Here is a 13,912-nt window from a genome sequence, read left to right as displayed (position 1 = left end):
GTGATGATACAGAGGTCAAGTTATACTGGTGACAATATTTTACGATTTAGTTTATGGGCGTGTTATGGAAGTGCGTACAAGACGGAGAAATAAGAAAGTTTGGTGAAAGGTCAGAGAGATATATTGTAGTCTTTGATACACTATTTATTCGTATTTAATCGAGTCCAGTGATATACTGGTGTTATTTATTTATATTAACGGATCCAGAGCTCAGACTAGTATCATCGGTGACAATTTATCTTTTGTTAACGTGATTAATATATATTTTATGCATGAAACTAATAAAAGAAGAAGTGAAAAGAAAAGAATAACGAATGGAACACTAGAACATTAAAATGTTATATTTTAAACCTTATATGTCGCCTTCTATTCTTAGTTAATGAAACTGCGCAAAATTCTAAATAGCATACACATTTTCAAAATTGTAAACAAAATTTTCCCTTCACTCCTACATTAATCAGCGCACACAGATCAATTTCGCTTGCCACACAACCTTTCTATGAGAAGTACCTACATCTTTGACAGTCAAAAAATGTTCCCCACTAAAATCTCATTACGGAACAATAAATTAAATATGGCCGAAAGCAATGCACAACAAATGTTTAGCTGGCGACGATATTAATTGTAATCGAAACCGGTTCGGTCTGGTTACAACCGCTTACAGCTGGTTATATCCGGATAAGAGTCGTAAATAACTGAGATGTCCAGTGAATTTAATGCAATGACGCAACGACTAGTAAAACACAGAAATGGTATAATGTGGATAAGGTGTAACGGTATTGGGAAATAAAGAATAAATGTTGTGGCAACTATCATTGGTAGTATTATTAATACTCGTATGCATAATTTTGAGGAATAGTGTACTGTTTTATCTTAAAAGTATTATTATACAAGTATATGAATGCTATAATTAGTCGACGACTTTTTCTTTATAGTTGGTATAGGTATAGGTATACAATGTTTAGAAGTTATATAAAGTTGAGCATACAAGCAGTCTATATATAGTCTTCAGTTTCATCAGTACTGAAACGATCTTTCAGAAATTTTCAGAAGGAAAACTTGCAACTGTAGTTTTCGTAATGTACAAATGATACCGTTTTCCATAATTAACACAGAGAGAGAGATTACTTATAATCACGGAAAATATATGCGCGGAAAATCAAAATTTTCAGCCCTGAAAACCTTACCTGCCTAACATATAAGAGCCTTCAAGAAAAAAGGTTATTTCCATACATAGAATTAATGATAAAACAAGCAAAACTAATCTTAATTCATTCATAGAACAAAAGTCATGATCTCACAACAGTGACAAACGACCTCAAGTGACCCCGTTCGTCTCCAATTCTATTTTACTTTAAAATATCTAATTCTGTAATAAAATATTCCGCTCATACTGGTGTCCATATATTTAGTAATATCTTTATATATTAGTATTCAGACAACCGTTCTGCCCACGATCGCTCCAATTGTCCGGCGTTATGTTTCACAATAGTGACGTCACATTACTATAATTCTTCGAGTTTTTTTTAAACTGGTGAAGATAGATTTTATAGATAGACTAGGTGTATTTAATTTATGTCAAATAATTTTATATTTATCTCAGGTGTCATTGTGTTGAAATTAGTACTCTTTATTTTTGAGGGAGGGGGGGGGGGATCTAATGACTTCTGAGGCGGCTAGGTAGGTTGCAGGTTGGGTGAAATTGGTACGCTGATTTCTATTTTTATATTATTATAAGATTTGTTTGAAATTTGTTTTGAAATTACATACTTACTTTACTGTTTAGTTTTTAAAGATCCATTGATTCAATTTTGTTTTTTGTTAATGTAAATGTCGAACATAAAACGTTGATATAATAATTATGATTTATAGCCCGAATTTTTTAGATATGCATATGTGTTCTTGACCTGAAAATACAGAATTTCTCCAAACAAAAATTTGTCACCGTAATCGCTCGCACTCGCAACCACACGCCTCACAAGGCAAGCAATCAGAATCTTAATCAAAAGACTCTAAACTAAATACATCACTGATGCCACGGATGGCACTTTCGATTTACATTAAATAAAATGATGACCATATTTCATAATTATTGATGTTACAAAACGCGTGACGACATAACATAGTATAGTTCAACCATTACCTAATGTATACCTAGTTTCCTCACGTCAATACTTTAAACATATGAAATTATATAGCAATATATTATTTATTATACATTATGGGACGTCGGATTCATTATGGCGGGCAATAAAAATCACTTAGTGACGTTTATGGATCTCGTTTTTTAATTAACGTCGCGTCAAAATGAAGAAGAGTCATTAGTGCATTTATGGCAGTACAAATTGTAATCATTGCTTGTAATTAAGATTGACTTAGATTACGGTGTATATATGTATTAAAAGCCAGGTTCTGTATTTGTGTTCTAGGTTTAATACTGAGGCCATAACTGGCATTGCACTATGAGGGCTCCGGGGTTGATCTACTAAAGGACCCCGTGCCTCCTTTAGGTGCAGATAGTGGCCACCGGGGTGGTTTGAGTGAGGTTAAAACTCTCACAATCTTTTTCCCCAAAAAGCTAGCCGCCTTTGAAAGGTTAGCCGATTTGTTCAGATTTCAAGTCTAAAGTACCTACTCTGTATATAGAAATAGTTTCAAAACCTGTTACAGACTTTATATCGAAATCATACAGTTTAGTATCGTATAAAAAATTGACAGAAACGTATGTAGATTTGGCAGTCACTGTACACATTCCTTCCTCTATTTGCGTAGAAAGAAGGAAAGCGTAATATTACAATTTAAGATTAGCATTACGCAGACCGGACGCGTTACGTGTGTGGATTCGCACCCAAAGGTTAACGCCTTCGAATATTTTAATAGAAAACATAATCTGCATGAATAAAGGAAAGAATTTTATACAAAACGTAATATTGTACTCTTCTTTCTTAAACACTCGTGTCCCTAAAACAAAATGGCGTACACCTACTTATTTACGTAGCACACCAAATGTATCATCAATAGCTCAGACATATTACCAATTTTATTACTTAATAACTCACATTTATAAGCAATTTCTTTTAAGAAGCTATTCGACTCGCCCACGTAATGGTATGCGCCAATCTTCGCATTAATAATCGTCTAATGCGCTTCGATTATTGGTAAAACTGCAATTATGTGATGCTAAAACATGGCCGCGGGGTCTCTGGTGTTATTGAAAGTGATACCAGGCTCCCATTCACAAATCATAAAGTTTAGCGATGTTCTGCTTAATATATCAAGTTATTTAATAGATTTTAATTATGTCTGTCTAGGATGAATGTCTAATTTTTCATACTTCTTCTGTAAGTGACGTTATCTACCGATCTAATCTTTCGTTTATCTAATTATTATTTGGCATTATAATGTTATGTACCGGAGGTTTTACAATGTGTTGTTGCTTTGAAAATAACTCCCACGCAATATTTCAGTAATATTACTGTTTTCACTAAGTAAGTCGAAGTCCAAAAACCGAAACTAAAATATGAATCATTTCTTTATGTCAAACAGTATAAATATTGGGGATAAATGAGTCACAATATCTATTACTCATAGAATTATTTAGCGATTTTATAGAGGTAAATAAACCTATTATAAAATGTCATTAAATAAAGACACACCTATGCATATTTTCCTAACTTTTTTAATCATAATCTTTTAACTCTACGCACCTATCATTTCATGCGCGCACGCACCTTAAAGCAACGCCTATAATTGCGCAAACGCCGAATATACGCAAAGTATGATTTAGAATCGATATTAGATCACACTGGTTAATTATAGTATCGATTACCGTGAGAAACAAAACGCTGAGCAATCACAATAAATTACAATTATATGTTTTTGTAGTGAGAGGCTGGTCGTATAGTAGAGTACTGTGTAACCGCCTGCTGATCATCGTTTCCTGTTTCCGACCACTTACTATTCTTTATTGTGTGTTGTAAAGTTTTAGTGTTTAGATTATAATGGTGCCTGGTCTAAGGACGATAGATAAGTCCATAGGTAGCTAGCTACTTTTAAAGTTTTCTGGATAGTTGATTAGTTCTGAACATTTAATAAGAGTTTCAGTGTCTTTTCAGAAGAATACTTCCCTTTAACTTTACGTTTTCTTTACCTTTTTAAATTTTGTTCTATGGCTGTGTTTAATATGGAAATCAAAAACACTCACAGGTACTCAAAAGACACGCTATAGGTACATGACAATAGGACCCAAAATGAGCGTTTCTTAAACATGAATACTCAAAACAAAGTATTTTATTTAAAATCTTTCCGACAACAAATGACCCAAAAAACAAGACCGAACATAACATAATTACAAATTACAAAGAACACAAACGTTAAATTAATTAGAAATATATATTCAATATTCATATCTTATATCTAGTTGTTCGAAAAAATATCTTATATTAGTAACATATAGTATACACCAACGCAATCAGTTAGCGGGGACCGGTTTAAAGACATTTCAATAAAGATACGGAATACTCGTAAACAAGCATACGCCACATACCTACTTATCAAATTCAATTCTACTGGGGATATAGATTTGATAATGTAGGTAAACAGATAGGATGGTAGCTTGGTTAATGTTTTGTGGATAGCTTCGTGGAACCTCTGTGAGGGAAATTGAAAGTGATTAATACAATTGGTAACTGAACGTATGGAGGTAGAGCACTTGGAGTTTCTTGCTCGTTCTTCTCTATTCAAAGATATATTTTGGAATGAGCACCTAGCTTCACTGACAGACAGACTGACGGACAATTCAATTTAATATTTCAAAAGTGCCTAGTTAAGGATAAATAATTGAAATAAATACTTTAACTTTGACTTTGACATAATTTGCAATTGAATTTAATGAAATACTATCAAAAATACGCAGCTGTTTTAATTGAAAACTTCAACTGAAAATTATTTTCAATCGAAGTTCTTTAATTTTCTCTATGATGATAATTACAACAATAAGTTCCTGACTCTATCTTGCTTTACAAAAAAAAAATTAAATCAAATGTTTTAATGAACCTAATCAAAAGCCATAACATTTTATATCAAAAAACACAATCATTACTTCAACTCTTCAAATAAAAAAACATCACATCTGTGCAATATACAAAAAAAAATCTTAATCATTGTTAATTTTACCGTAGCAAAGAGCTAAGATCAGCAATTGGCGTGTCGCAACCAAGTCATTACGTATTCATACAATAAAACAGAAATAACGAGATGTCCCACAAGTCGCCGACATACATACATACAAACAAACTTTTATATATATTTATATACTTATATACATATGTAGTTAGTGACTAGGCGGAATGTATGGATGTTATTGCCATTTTTATTTAGAAATTATTCATGTTCATGCGCGTTTTAGGCTGCGTTTATGTAAAACGAATTTTGTGAGATTTACACGTGTTGGTTTTACCAATAATACACGTTTGGTGATATATTTGTCACTGTGAGACCGTTGCAGTATCATATTGCTTCATGAGAAATAATTAGGATATCATTAGAACTGATTTGCATCATTAGATATCATCAAAGCCGATTTTATCTTTATTTTTAAATGATATTTATTTATTTAAAGGTGAATCAACAGCTACATTATATAAATTTAACAGAAAGATATTAACATAATATATATTTAATCATTGTTAATTTTACCGTAGCAAAGAGCTAAGATCAGCAATTGGCGTGTCGCAACCAAGTCATTACGTATTCATACAATAAAACAGAAATAACGAGATGTCCCACAAGTCGCCGACATACATACATACAAACAACTTTTTTCGTATATATTTATATACTTATATACATATGTATTAGTGACTAGGCGGAACCCTTGGAAAAATGGAAATAACGCCATTTTTATTTAGAAATTATTCATGTTCATGCGCGTTTTAGGCTATTTTATGTAAAACGGATTTTGGTGAGATTTACATGTTGGTTTTACCAATAATACACGTGTGGTGATTTTTGTCACTGTGAGACCGTTGCAGTATCATATTGCTTAATGAGAAATAATTAGGAGATCATTAGAACTGATTTGCATCATTAGATATCATCAAAGCCGATTTTAGTCTTCATTTTTTAACTTGAATTTATTTATTTAGTGAATCAATGTTGCTACAATATATAAATTTAACAGAAAGATTATAATATATATTTAGATAATTTAATTTAATTTGCTATTTACCAAAGACTAATTTAAGCTACTTATTCCAAATTATTGAGTAATTTGAGTCGATTAAAAAATCAGACAAAAATATACTAAATATCTACTACAAATGGACCCCGCGAACTTTGTTTCGTAAAATTTTTCTTACATAAGAATATTTTATTAACAACAACAAAACCCTAAAAAAAATCGAAATCCGTTCAGCTGTTCTCGAGATTTACACAAATCAACACATTTTTTATGTTATTTTAAATAAAACGGATATAGGTATAGTAATTATTTACATAAGCAGGCATTTTCTAGTCTAAAACGACAGCACGTGTCGTTTTTTTTGGAATTTCTTTGGTGAATTATTCTATTCGCCGTCTTTAATATTCATTAAACTGTTACGCACTATTATAGATAAGCTAAGAGCTGGATTTCATATTTAGGAGCAAAAAACTTTAAGTAGTACAAGTTATTTTGACACTTAATGTATGTTACTCGTGTATAATGTTGCTACGTATGTTGTCTAATGAGTGTGGTGCTGAATCTCTTATACATAGGTGCCAATAGTAAGTTCTGGGTGATTCTAGTAGTGCTTCTGCACTGCCTAGTCTTTTTTTAGTTCCTAAAGTCAAACCCATTTGAAGTTTTCTTTCTTACTGACTTTGTGCAGTTAAGAGAATTTTAACGATAACTTTTTGAAATATACTAATGCCAATTATGTGTACCTAGATAACTGAAAATTTTACTATCATACCGTATGTGTATGTGTACTGGACTGGACTGTATTATACAGTATCGTTTACCCTTAGTAATTGGTTGGTTTATTTTGACCAGCCTATCATAAACGTAAATGAAACTCATACCTACTAAGAGTACTGGTTTTAATTCAATGTCGAGAAAGATTGTCAATTTTCAGAATTTTCCTTCTCAATACTTTAAAAATAGACATACACATTCGATACAACACAATTTAGTTTATAAAAACAAGGAAAGACACAAACACATTGTGTCGCGACTCGCTAAAATAAACTCGTTATAATACGAAATAAGTAATGAATGTAAATCAAGCCCGTTTGTCCGAAATAATTAACAATAAAGTAGAAGAAGGCACTCGGTATAATTCCATAGATTTATCGTTAAAACTAAGTGTTCCAATAATTACTTGGGTGCCGTTACAAAAACATGTTTCTTATAAGATTAGATATCATGTGACATGTGTATAATTTTTAGATTGTGAACTATGAATGGGATTGTGACAAATGTATTTAAATTTTATTTAAAAAAGTAGCTATAAAGCTCACAGGCAATGGTTGATATTATTGCCTACGACCGATTGCATTTTCAGACTACATTATACCAGATTTATCGTACATAAATTCACTTTTAATTTTGATTATTACCTAGAATACTATAATATACCTTTTTGAGGGGGATAATCATCTTATGATTTCTCTCACCTTTTGTTGAGGCAAAAGGGAGTGTCAGACTATTACTGACTAGAAACGACCCCGTTACTACTCCTGCCCCGGTAACCCGCTAGATAGTCTGTAGCTCCGGATCCTATACACTATACAGACTACTTCAATACTCAAAACTTATCATAACGTTACATTTTTATGTCCAGAAAATGTATGATTCCCAATAACTACGTCATTGTACTAGATAAACAGACACAACCAACGCACACGCAGGTAACAAACAAGAAACCATAAGCCCCATAGACAATAAAACAATACCTAAACACCGAACACTTCACACCGGCAATAAAGCCAACTATTCAAAGATAAACATCTATCGCTTCAGAATCATATAAAATTGTACTTTTATACCAGTTCTGTTATTATGCTACCATAAAACAAGGATGATCTGTTTATAGGATCGATCCCACAGCCATCTGATGTAATGGGCGCACAAATAAAAATTGTTTGCCGGTAAATATGTCTATAAACTGTTAATGTAAGCTGTGTAATTAAGTTTATGTTGTTGTGTAAATAACTTGTGTGTTTGATTACACAATCAAATCAAATTCTCGTTTTAGGGTTTGGTTGACTCATCTAAGTTGAGATATAAGTTAGTGTCTACTATTTATATCTAACTGCCGCACTCAGAGTCATTTAATGGTTACCTAACCCGGTCCTTAGCAATTGTTTTCGGTACGCTTGGTACGAGTTTGGTTTACGTTTAAAATAATCGAAACGAGAGCGCGTTCGGCGCTCTGATTGGTTGATTTATTCGAGCCGGCTCGTTACTAAGGATTAGTTTAAGTATTAATTTGACCTGACTTATTTGACTAAGTTGCATTGATCATGAAGAAAAAATCATACAAAATTTTCATAAAACGTTTAACGTTTTATTTAGTTTAAAATCAAATAGATTGGGGCCTTTATTTCAATTTCAGAAATACTGTAGTAATGTCACCTATTTAAATATTGCCTAAAACATTAACTTTTTAAACTATTTTTCCCAGGCACTTAAAGCTGGTTTTTATTTAACATTTAGATTTTAAATTAAGATACTCTTAACATTTAATTATATATGTATCGGTTAACGTAAATTTAATGCAATATTTTCGTAACGTGATGCTATTAATACCTAGAAAATTAGGTTCAATGTTCACATAATCGAATCGTATTGAAAATAACTTAAAAACCAAATTCCTCAAAATATCTCTAAACTTATACCAACTTTATTATTATCATTTAAGCGTGGGAGAGCCATGCTTCGGTACGAATGAGTCGGCTCGACCGAAATGATACCACGGCTTCACAGAAAACTGACGTGAAACAACGCTTGCGTTGTCTGAGTGACGTTACCCGAGGCCCAATAACTTCCCTTCACAATCCTCCCAATCCCCGATTCCCCAACAACCCTTAAATTTCTAACCCCCAAAAGGCCGGCAGCCCACTTGTAACACCTCTGGTGTTTCAGACGTCAATGGGCGGCGACGATCGCTTACCATCAGGTGATCCGTCTACTAGTTTACCGGCTTATACCATAACAAAAAAAAAAAACACTAAAAAGTACTTACTATCAAGCATAACCTTACCACAACCAATAAATATTGATAACGCATTATCTATAACAAGAAATACTTCATTATCTAATTACGTGTCGACCATAAAGTTTAAGAACAGATGCTTCACACGAACCAACATTACCTGCTACTCTGCTAGCCCCCAAACACTCATTCCGTGTAACCTATCTCCATAGCCACATAAACGCTCAAACATTTACGATTCATACTACACAAAGTACCTATTAACTACAAATTTAATAGTCCAAGCTAATTAAGCAAAAACTCGTTAAAAAGTTTCATAAAAAAAATAGTCTCAAATAAAAAAAGTCATAAATCGAACATGAATATCAACAATATACAAGTTTCAACGGTTTTATTGTAATAATAAAAGAGGGTAGTTGTAAGTTTAAGATACCTGCCGAAGGAAACTTTGTGATGGACAAACAACAATGGGTAATGATTCGGAAAATATAGCTTTAATTGTAAAATGTCAAAGTTTTTAGTGCAGGCTGGAAACTTTTTTATTTTATGGCTGTATGGGTCTAGTTAGGGGTGATATGTGCGATATATAAAACTGGTCAAGTGTGAGTCGTTGTGATTTACTTCTTTATGTATAACCTTGTCGATTCTTATCAAAATATGAATTACTGAGAGATTAAGAAATCTTTATGAACATTTTGAATTGCAGATTACTTCATCTAATTACTTGGAAATCGAACGTCACATAATTAAGTAGGTAAGTTAATACAAAAACAACCGTCTGACTATGTAAAACGATAATGGATAAAATCAGATTCTACTTAGCAACAATCTTAACTCAAAAATACATTTTTGACTAAGTAGTGACTTTTCAAAAATCTCCATATTAGTCTGGCTACTGCATTATTTTTAAAATTCTAAAAACTAATTTACGCAACACAAGTCTAGGTCTCATTTTATTCGTTTATGGATTGTAAAACTAGTCTGCTTCTAAGTTTTGGTTAAAAACTTTTGGAAACAATAAAATATTTAATATTTTACATGAGCATACTGTTTATTGTTTTGTAGTCGTTGTTGTCGTTAGTTTAGATATAATAGTTTTTATTGGTTTTAGAGCAGACATTTTTCCTATCAAACTTGACTTATTGTCTTGGATTAATATATTGTATCGAAATTGAACCAACAAAGTTTTTACGTGACGTGCAACACTACATGCGCTTTACCGTCTCTTGAAAAATTCTCTATATACTTCCTTCTTGAAGTACCCCATATATAGCCTACTGGGAGAATCAAGGTAGGGAGCTTACTTCACAATCAGAGGGCCCGAGGAAGCCTCGGCTCTATACTAGATATGTATCAGACCAACACCCTGTTTTCGTTTTAATTAGTAGGTTTTGATGGAGGACTTCAGATTCCTACTACTAGACTTTTTTGAGGGGTAAAATCATCCAAAGAGTTCTCTCGCCTTGAACGAGCCCAGAATGGGAATGTCAAACTCTTACTGACTAAAAACCACCCTGTTACTACACCTGCTTTTCGAGCCGGAGTCCCAATAACCCGCTACTACTAGATCTAATGATTACATCTCGTTATAATAATAAAATAATAGAAACCAGATATTACATACATATATGTATAAGAAATCCTTCTCAAAATAATACAAAGTATACCGCGATAGTTTCTTCATTAACAAGTCCCATTAAATTGTATAATTGTGAATGATTAACAGTTACAATACCATAGTACCATGGTATAGTACCAGTCGTGTGTGGTCCACCAATTAATGAGCTTGCTCGCCTGTATGTCCGTCTGTCCCCGTCCTATCTCCGTAATTTATCTGGAGCGTATATTATGTACGTTTTATTTTATGAAGTTATTAAACTTTGGTTGGATTTGTTACTAGTTGTTTGTGCTTTATCGATTGCTTAAGTTCCGTAGTTTTTTGGTGAAAGTATTTTTTAGTAGTTACATGGTTTGGTTGTCGCTGTTTCTTTGAGTTTATGAGCATACAACATTTAATTCATTAAACTTTTTATTTCTATTTTTTACAACATTCATGGAGTTGCTTTATAATTATTTTACGACAGCGACGACTGCACGGTTGGTGCGGTAGCTGAACTGTAGCGGGCTCGATTCCCACACGGAGCAACTTTTGTGTGATCCACAAATTATTGTTTGGGATTTTGGTATCATGTGTATTTGAACTTATGGTTTGTAGACGCACCTACGATACAGGAAAGAATCCGAGTTTGGGGCAACGTTTTTAAAATATATATTTCACCTATCTATCACGCACCTACATAAAATATATGATCGTTACTATGAAATAAACAGATCATTTTACTTTTATATCTATATTTTATGAAGATACAAACCTAAATAACATATAAAGTCTGCTATTATAGAGGTACAGTCACCACTTACTGCTAAGACAGGGCTCTGCTCTGCCTGTCCTACATTCAACACTGAAACTTTACGGCCAGTTACGTATGTAAGTATCTATGAACCATAATATTACTTTATTACCTATTCCTAGTGCCATCTGTTTGATTGACGTAAACAGATCAATGCCAATACTGTAACGGCTAATACTAAGAAATATGACTGTTTACCAAACCAAAGAATACTCGTAAATAGTTTTAGAACCACTAAATATCATTCAAAAATCAGACTGCACAACACAGGCTCTGTCTAACCAAGTAAATCCGACTTAACTGTACCGAACATCAAACAGAAGAACTACTCATCAACAAAAGCTGACCGCTTTACTTTAACAGTCCTAACCTCGAAATTTAATATTTAACATAATATATAATTAATACTCAAAAACTAAATTGCCATTGCGAGGCCGCTCCGAACTCTCATAGACATAAATCATGTGTAACAAAAGCCGTGCGGTACACAGATTGCGAAACCCATTGCTAATTGGGCGTCACCATAAACCGAGCCGCATTCGTAACAAAAGTCAATTCTCCCAACAAAGAGGTTAAAAAAACTCGTGGGCCCACCGTGTAACACAATCTGGTACCGCGAAAGAACATAAAATTCGGTTGGCTATTAGATTCCGCGCCGTTCGGTACGACGAGCAAACGACATTTTTATATTTTTAAGTGAACGGGCAGCGCCCGCGCAGCCGCACACACGCGCACGCACACATGTGTCTATCTATAGTGCAGGTATAAACAAAAATGTGCTAAGTAAAAAATATTATTATAGCATAATGCGCCATAAAACACGGAGAGCGTCGGTGAACGGCCGCGGTTCTCAAACTGTGCGCGTGCTACGCTGTAGCAGCTCGTAGCCGCGTAGCACCGCCGTAGCGGGTGATACATTCATGCGTAGCGGTAATATATTTGCACAAATAATTTTATATGGGTAATTCTCAAGTAAGTGACAAGTTATTGTAATAATTAATTCTTGAGCATGACGTGTACAATGATTAATTGAAAAAATAACACTATTACATACCACACCTCATGACGTATTTTCGCTAATCATCGTTGCTAAGCATTTTGTCCTTGTATGTAGTTTTAAAAACAACACGTTTGCTACTCATTATCATTCAACTAACTAGATTATACGTATTTAGTAAATATTAAAATAAAACAAAGTAGTAATTAAACTTTAAACGAGACAAAAAACAAGTTTGACGACCACAGACGATACGTACTCAAACATAAACAATGTCATTGGTTTCTATTAAAATCGGTCGGCATTTCAATATACGAATTATATTAGAATAACGTCTGGGAAATCTACGCAATGTGCAATAAATAAACCGAAGACATGCCACTATAAAAACATATGGCACTTATTTTTAAGTCCACAAGGTCTAATCTTGTTTAGCACCGGTTAGGTGAGTGTGTATAATAAAAATAGTTAGTATTTGGTAAGATGAATCCAATAATCAAAGTTTAAGGACATAATAAACTCAATCTAATATATTAAATGAATGCAAATCGATTTATTCTTGAAGTAAAGGTAAACAATATATAAGATACAATATATGGTCAAGCGATTTTAAACCTTAAACCGTAGCATATTAATTATTTATGTATATTTTTGCAATGAAATTAATTGATCGTTCGGTATAATTTCCGATGACTAATAAAATATTCTTAATTTGGTTTATTTCTTCAATATTTTGTTATGCAATATTATCCTCTTTGCACACCGGTTATTCACCAAGGTGGAAAGCTAATTTCGCAGTTTTCAATAATATAATCTTATTTTAAACAAGGAAAATAGTTTCCTCAAAACTTAGCCAGTAAATGGATCATGTCTCAGCTCTCATGACCGAAAGAGAGATGGATTTTATTCTCAGCAGTTACAATACAATAGACTGCACGGATGTTGCGAATGCTGAGCAATCTTTCCTGGGTTCGATTTCCGCACGGAGCAACTCTTTATGTAAATGTCTGTTTCGGGACTGGGTGTCATGTGTGTTTGAACTTGTATGTTTGTAAACGCACTAGAGAAAAATCTAGTGCTGGTTGCCCCACGTTTTAAAAAATAGAACTATAATTATGCAAGGCCTTATTCATTGATATCTAGATTTGTTCGATTTTTACAACACAAATCAATTAACATGCATTTCTAAAATTCCAACATGAGATAAAGTACTGATTCTCCATAATAAAATTATCATAAAATTCTACAAACTCAGTTAATTAATAATGAATACATTAAACTGTTCCTATGACCTTATCTAGTTGAGA

The 13,912-nt window shown here is 33.1% G+C and overlaps 1 protein-coding gene across 9 annotated transcripts in view; it reads right to left on the bottom strand.

Moving 5' to 3' along the window:
* LOC118273212 (voltage-dependent L-type calcium channel subunit beta-2) overlaps positions 1–13,912 on the bottom strand; it is a 161,864-nt gene that overhangs the window by 113,902 nt on the left and 34,050 nt on the right. The window lies entirely within an intron of this gene.

This window comes from Spodoptera frugiperda, chromosome 1, assembly GCF_023101765.2.
Source record: "Spodoptera frugiperda isolate SF20-4 chromosome 1, AGI-APGP_CSIRO_Sfru_2.0, whole genome shotgun sequence".
Classification (NCBI taxonomy): domain Eukaryota; kingdom Metazoa; phylum Arthropoda; class Insecta; order Lepidoptera; family Noctuidae; genus Spodoptera; species Spodoptera frugiperda.
This window is presented reverse-complemented; position numbering and strand designations above follow the sequence as displayed.